The 7,129-nt window shown below is 43.5% G+C and overlaps 1 long non-coding RNA gene across 1 annotated transcript in view; it reads right to left on the reverse strand.

Moving 5' to 3' along the window:
• Window positions 1-5,951, reverse strand: part of LOC100587509 — a 40,027-nt gene extending 34,076 nt beyond the window's left edge. The window contains exons 1-2 of the long non-coding RNA XR_004031276.1: window positions 5,740-5,951; window positions 2,311-2,409 (exon numbers count right to left, since the gene is read on the reverse strand). This is a non-coding gene — a long non-coding RNA (uncharacterized LOC100587509). The remainder of the gene's footprint in view (window positions 1-2,310; window positions 2,410-5,739) is intronic.
• Between the last annotated feature and the right edge of the window lie 1,178 nt (window positions 5,952-7,129).

Here is a 7,129-nt window from a genome sequence, read left to right on the forward strand (position 1 = left end):
TCTACTCCCTCAAATACCCCTCACAGCCGCTTCCATCCCTCTCTGGGTAATTCTAGCCCTCCTGGGCCTTTATGCAGGAAAAGGGCAAATGTGCCTTTAGCTCTTGGGCTCCACAAATCTATTTGGTGCTTCTGTGGTCTTTTCCCCAGGAATACATCTAAAAACTCAAAAGGAGAAGACTCCTCTGCAGGACCAGCAGTAGCCTGACTTTCCTTCCCCACCCCTCCTTTCCCTAGGAATTCTTTCTGAATTTCAGAAATTGGAAGCTTTAGGATGGCTTCTTCGTGCAAGAGTTCAGTCCAGTCAGGAGAATGCCCTAGGCAGGTTCATAATAAGTAACATACAATAAAATAACTGATCTCTAGAGGTGTCAAGATCATACAAAAGACAAAGAAAGACCCAGGAACAATTGGAGACTATCAGAGAACAGGGACAAATGACAATCAAATACAATGTGGTATGTTGAGTAGGATCCTGGAACAACAACAACAAAAAAAAAATACATTAGTGGAGGCCAGGCGCGGTAGCTCATGCCTGTAACCCCAACACTTTGGGAGAACGAGGTGGGCGGATCACCTGAGGTCAGGAGTATGAGACCAGCCTGGCCAACATGGCAAAACCCCATCTCTACTAAATACACAAAAATTAGCCAGGCATGATAGCACATGCCTGTGGCCCCAGCTACTCGGGAAGCTGAGACAGGAGAATCACTTGAACCTGGAGGCGGAGGTTGCAGTGAGCCAAGATCACGCAACTGCACTCCAGCCTTGGTTAATGGTATTGGGCCAATGTTAATTTCCCAGTTCTGATCATTGTTCTATGTTTACACAAGATGTTAACAATTGGGATTGTATAGGTGAAGAATATATAAAAACTCTGTACTATTTTGCAATTTTTCAGTAGCCACATGTTCATTGCTAGTACACAGCAATAAATTGATTTTCGTATGCTCATCTTGTATCCTACAAGTTTGCTAAACTCACTTATTACAGTTTTTATGTAGATTACTTGGGATTTGCTGTATAGACTACCATGTCATTTGCAAACAGGGACAGATTTATTTCTCCTCTCTAATATGTATGCTTTTTATTTCCTTTTATTGCTTTTTTGCTTGGGTTAAAACGCCTATCACTATGTTGAATAAGAGTGATGAGAGTGGAGATCCTTGCCTCGTTCCTGATCATAGGGGGAAAGCACATATTGTGTCATTATTGTATTTTTCAGTTCTAAAATTTCCATTTGGTTCTTACTTATATCTTTTATTTCTTTGCTGATACTTTCTTTTTACTTTTCTAAGACTTTCAACTTTTGTTTCAAGTATGTTCATTAATGGCTCATTGAAACACTTTTATGATGGCTGTTATAAAATCTTTGTAATATAATTCTAAAATTTCTGGCATCATGGTATTGACATCTATTGACTGTCTTTTTCATTCAATTTTAAATCTTCCTGGTTCTTGATGTGACAAGTGATTTTCAATAGAAACCTGATCGTTTCTATTGAAATGATCTTTATCTTATCTGAACCTTCTGTTTTAGCTGACTTCTTCTGACACACTGCTCCAGCAAGGTGGTAAGGGGTGGAAGGGCATCTCATTATTGCCAGGAGTAGGTTCCCCGCTCATCCTCCATGGGCACTTCACAGGATGGGGGATTCTTTGCTACTGCTAGGTGGGATTATAAGTTCCAGCTTCCCACAAGGCCTCTCTACTGAGACTTCCCTAGCTGGGAGGAGTGGGAGTACCTCATTACTATTCCCCACATGGCCCCTGCTGACACCATGCGGGTGGTTGGGAGGGTGGCTTTCTTACTGCTAGGCCTTCTCTATACTACTCCACTGGGATGATGGAGGAGCACCTCATTACTGATAGTTTAGGGAAGAAGTCCAGGCTTCCCACATGGTCTCCACTGACACTGTGGAAGGGTGGGTCTCGTTATCACCCAGTGGGGATTAAAGTCCCAACTCCCTACTTGGCCTTCTCTGGTACCACCCCAGTAGGAGAGTTGGGACAGTTCATCACAGCTGGGTGAGGGTGGACATTTAAGCTCATAACTTGGTCTTTGTTGGCATAAGTGGGGTGGAGCAGCATTTTTTTCCTATGGTGCTTGGCTGGAGTACAGAAGTTATTACAGTTATCGTCTAAAAGTTTTCTCCCTTGCTAGGCTGCCTTTTCCTGGTCCGCTGGTTAATGAGAACAGGCTTTTATTTGGGCTACGTTTGTTTGTGCCAATTGGTGTTTCTATGTTGCTGACTTCTTCAGCTCCAAGTCTGGGAAATACAATGCAAAAAAGAAAGCCCAGGGAACTCACCATTGTGTCATTATTTGGGTTCTGAAGTCCCTAGATGGTCTTTTATGGTCTTTTATACTTATGGAGAGAAATAGGCGGAAAGATGTCTCCTCCATGTTCCTGGAAGTGAAAGTAAAAAATTGATTTTACAAATTTGAAAACATCTTGAATCATTAGGAGTTCTCAAGTCTATGTCCTGAGTCCTTTCTTTCCCTACCCCCACTAGACTAGAAGGGACTCCTTGTGTATCTGTTTTCACCAATACATCTTGTCCCTGCGGTAATAATTATGGAATAGCACCATAAATAAAAGGAGAGGGGGAGGGGAGTAAGAGCACAAACAGTATGTGGAAATATCAGGTGCCAAAAAATTAGCTTAATAGTTTTAAAAGATACCCTCATCTCAAATATATTATCTTTATATCCTTTGCAGCAATATATGAGTTAGGTGTTATTGTCATTTTACACTGAAAGACTGAGGTTGCTGAAGGTGGCAAAGTTCTGTATGTCAAGAAGGCATGAAGAGATGAAACCAGCTAAGTCTATCCTTTTTATTATGTAAGCAAAGGTTTTCCAGAACCCCTCACCAGCAGACTTCTACTTGCATCTCACTACTACAACAACGATGTCACAGGGCCATCCCTCACTGCAAGCAAATATGGAAGAGCTAGTGGATGTTTCAAGCGGATGGCAATGAGAAGAAGGTTCAGAACTGCTGTTGGATCCACCCCTCTTCAGTTTTGCCATAATCTGTAACTATTAATAAGGAGCCTCCTTCCTAGTCAGGTTGACCCAAATCTCTGGAGAGCCTACTGCATTTTTCAAAGGCATAGTCAATATACTTTCATATTTGAAAACTTTAAAAATGAATAATATGTATAAAGAAAATTAAACTTAATATCTACTTGATGTCTGGAAATCTGTGAAAGATGTAGTGTTTAATATATGGGGCAGAATTTTTACATTTAACCAAAGAGGCATGAATTTAAACAGGTTAAAAAGCTTTGTATTAAGAAGTGAGCACTGGCCGGGCGTGGTGGCTCACACCTATAATCCCAGCACTTTGGGAGGCCGAGGCAGGCGGATCACTTGAGGTCAGGAGTTCAAGACCAACCTGACCAACATGGTGAAACCTCATCTCTACTAAAAATGCAAAAATTAGCTGGGTGTGGTGGCAGGCGCCTGTAATCCCAGCTACTCGGGAGGCTGAGGTGAGAGAATCGCTTGAACCCAGAGACAGAGGTTGCAGTGAGCCGAGATCATGCCAGTGCACTCCAGCCTGGGTAAGAAGAGAGAAACTCTGTTTTTAAAAAAAAAAAGTGAGCACCATGGGCACTATTAAGAGGCACTACCCAATACCCTAAGGTTACAGGAACTCCACTGGCCACATACAAAGATAAGCTGACCACCGTCTTTGTCAGCTGCAACTTATCTATTGAAGAAGGCCATGTTCTCTGGACCTGTTGAGTGTCAAGCTGCAAAGTCTCATAAATAGTTTGGTGGCCCTGTTAGTGTTAGCTGTTCTTAAAGTGACAAGGAGATCCACAGGGGTAGGGAGAGAGGAAGACACATGCTGTCAGCCACAGCCAGGGCTAAATGCCTTGCTGGCAACATTTTCCTTCAGGATTACCTAGCACAGAGAGTAGCCAAGCTCAGGTAATTTTAGGAAAAGATCTTCCACTCCACATGATTGCTAATTGCCTACAAAGCAAAGCACAGTAGAAATAGCAGGCAGATATGAAACTCCAAATGTTGGTGATAACTGTATTTAACCTCTCCTAAAGGAACACTAAAGAGACTTTAATACTTTTGTGGGGGGAACCCCAACGTGTGAAAAGAGAAACAGCAATTGCTGACAGAGTCACTTTCCACCTGAAGGAACTGTGCCAAAATCAATTTCTAATAGGAGGGAAGGGTAATGAGAGTGCATTGTGGATTACAGTCACATTCTACATCTCTAAAAGCTTCTATGGACAGACTGTAAATTACATTGACCTTAAAGAAAATGTTCACACTTTGGTTTTTATGAACATTCCACCTGGATAGTGTGACCTGGCTTTAGATAAAATAAGAAATAAACCAAGAAACCAACAGCCATACAGAGCCAGCAGTCAGAACTGGTTTGATTATTGATTCTGACTGTTTTCTTCCTGCCCATATATCTAGAGAGCAAAGAGCATTATTTCCATAAATGTTATCCAAACCCAGGTCCAATTTGGAATAGCTATTTGATATCTCAACCTTGCTTTGACAATTGCTAAAATCAGTGTGATATTTGGGGCATTAAAAAAAACAGACACCGACTCTGGGAAACTTAAGCCTAAGAGGTATGTATCAAAAGTATATTAGCTGGGGAACAAGGCAGAGCCATGACCCTACCACAGGATCTGTTTGCTCAGCACAGCATCATAGGTGCTACAAGCACTATAGTTATCGCTACCTCTAAATCTTCTCCACTGGTGCTGTTGCATTTCACTGCCCTGAACATGCTCTCTATGCTACCACTCTGCTACAAATTATCACCAGCTGGCCAGTCTCTCAAGATTCAGTTCTGGCAGGAACACCTATAAGGTGCTACTACAACAACCTATAAGGTTGTACTGAGACCACATGACCACACTTAAGCACAAGGTGCCAGGGTATGGGGAATTCTCCATACAGGAAGGGTGTACTGGGCAGCCAGAACAACAAATACACTGTAAATGAGTTTAAAAAAATAAAGGGCCACTCCTATATGATATCCAAATTTATAAATATATAATACTATATATGATATTATTTATTATATTCCATATACATATATATACACACACACACACATACATAGATACATACTAAAAAAATAGTGTTTTCTGGAAATCAATCAATATTTATAAACAGGGTTACCATGAGTAGGTTTGGGTCCTGTGAAGACCTTGTTTTCAAGTCCTCAGCAGTAGAAGATGGGCTAAAAATCTTTACATGGGAGTTGCACTGGGTCCTTTTCCAGACTTCTGGGCTCCAGTGATTTGTACCAGTTTTCTGCCCTCTACACCTCCACCCCATCTTCTAGTCCCCTTTCTTTTTGACCCTTTTTTTTAGACATTTACTTCTGACCAAAGTGTTATAGGAGACACAACATAGAAAGAAAGGAAGAGAACTAACTTTTGCAGAATGTTTATTTAATGAGTATTTTAGGAGACTTCTTAGTTTAACATTATCCTTATAGGAGGTAGAGCTATAACTTTACAACACCCATCTGGGTTTAAGGCCCGGCTCTACTGATATTGTGACCTTGGGCAAGTTATTTAACCTTTGTAACCACCATATTTCTCATAATAAAATGGGGAGCAAGATGGCAGAATACAAGGCTCCACCTATTGTCCCACTTGCAAGGAAACCAAGTTAACAACTATATACACAAGCAAAGCACCTCCATAAGAACCACAAATCAGGTGAGCACTCATAGTACCTGGTTTTAACTTCATATCACTGAAAGAGGCACTGAAGAGGTAGGAAAAACAGTCTTGAAGCCCCGACACCACCCTTCCCTCATCCGCAGCAGTGCAGCATGGTGTGGAGAGTATTTCTGTGTGCTGGGGAGAGGGAGAGCACAGCAAGTGTGAGGCACTGATGAACTCAGGGCTGTCTGTTAGACCAGAAAGAAAAACCAGACCAAACTCAGCTTATATCCACCCACAGAGGAAGCATTTGGACCAGCCCTAGCCAGAGGGGAATCACTAATCCCCAGAGGTCAATTGCCACCATGCGCTAAAGGGCTCTGGGTCTCTAAGTAAATTTGAAAGGCTGTCTAGGCCATAAAGACTGAACTCTTAGGTGAGTGGTAGTGCTGAACTGGGCCCAGAGACGGTGGACTGGGGGGCATGTGACTACTGAGACACCAGCAGGGGTAGCTAAGAAAGTGCTGGCATCACCCCTCCCCTAACTCCAGGCTGCACAACTCATGGCTCCAAAAGAAAGCCCTTCCTTTCACTTGAGGAGAGGAGAGAGAAGAGTAGAGGGGGCTGTGTCTTGTATCTTTGATACCACAGCAGAATAGGGCACTGGTCAGACTCATGAGGACCCTGTTCCAAGCCCTAGTTTCTAAATGACATTTCCAGAAACACCCTGGGGCAGAAAGGAATCTGCTGCCTTGAAGGGAAGAACCCAGTCCTGGCAGCATTGATCACATGCTAACTGAAGGGCCTTTGGGTCCTGAATAACCAGCATTGATGCCCAGGTACTAAGGTGAGGACCTTGGGTGAGCCTCTGAAACTTGCTGGCTTCAGGTACCAGCTTGACCACAGGGGAGTAGAGCACCAGGTGGGCTCTTGGGGTCCCCGATTCAGACTTGACTCTTGGATGGCATTTCTGGACCCACCCTGGGCCAGAAGGGAGCCCATTGCTCTGAAGAGTGGGTCTCAGGAAAGACAGCATTCACCACAAGCTGACTGAAGAGACCTTGGGTCTTAAGGGAACATCAGTGGCAGTCTGGTAGAACTCCCCATGGCCCGTAATGGTGGTAGCTAGAGGATGAAGCTTTTCTGCCTTTGTAAAGAGGAGGGAAGAGTGGGAAGGACTGCCGTCCTGTGGCTTGATGGCCAGCTCAGCCGCAATACAATAGAATACCAGGTAGACTTCTAAGGATTTTGACTCTAGTCTCTGACCCCAGATGGCACCTCTAGACCTATCTGGGGCCTGGGGGAATTCACCAACCTGGACACTAGCCTGGCTGGCTTTGCTACCTGCTGATTGTAAAGCCACAAGGCCTTGAGCAAACATAGGCAATAGTCAGGGAGTGGTTCAGCAGGCCTTGGGTGAGACCCAGTACTGTGCTGGCTTCAGGTCTGACCCAGCGAGTC

The sequence above is a fragment of the Nomascus leucogenys genome, chromosome 8 (assembly GCF_006542625.1).
Source record: "Nomascus leucogenys isolate Asia chromosome 8, Asia_NLE_v1, whole genome shotgun sequence".
Lineage (NCBI taxonomy): Eukaryota > Metazoa > Chordata > Mammalia > Primates > Hylobatidae > Nomascus > Nomascus leucogenys.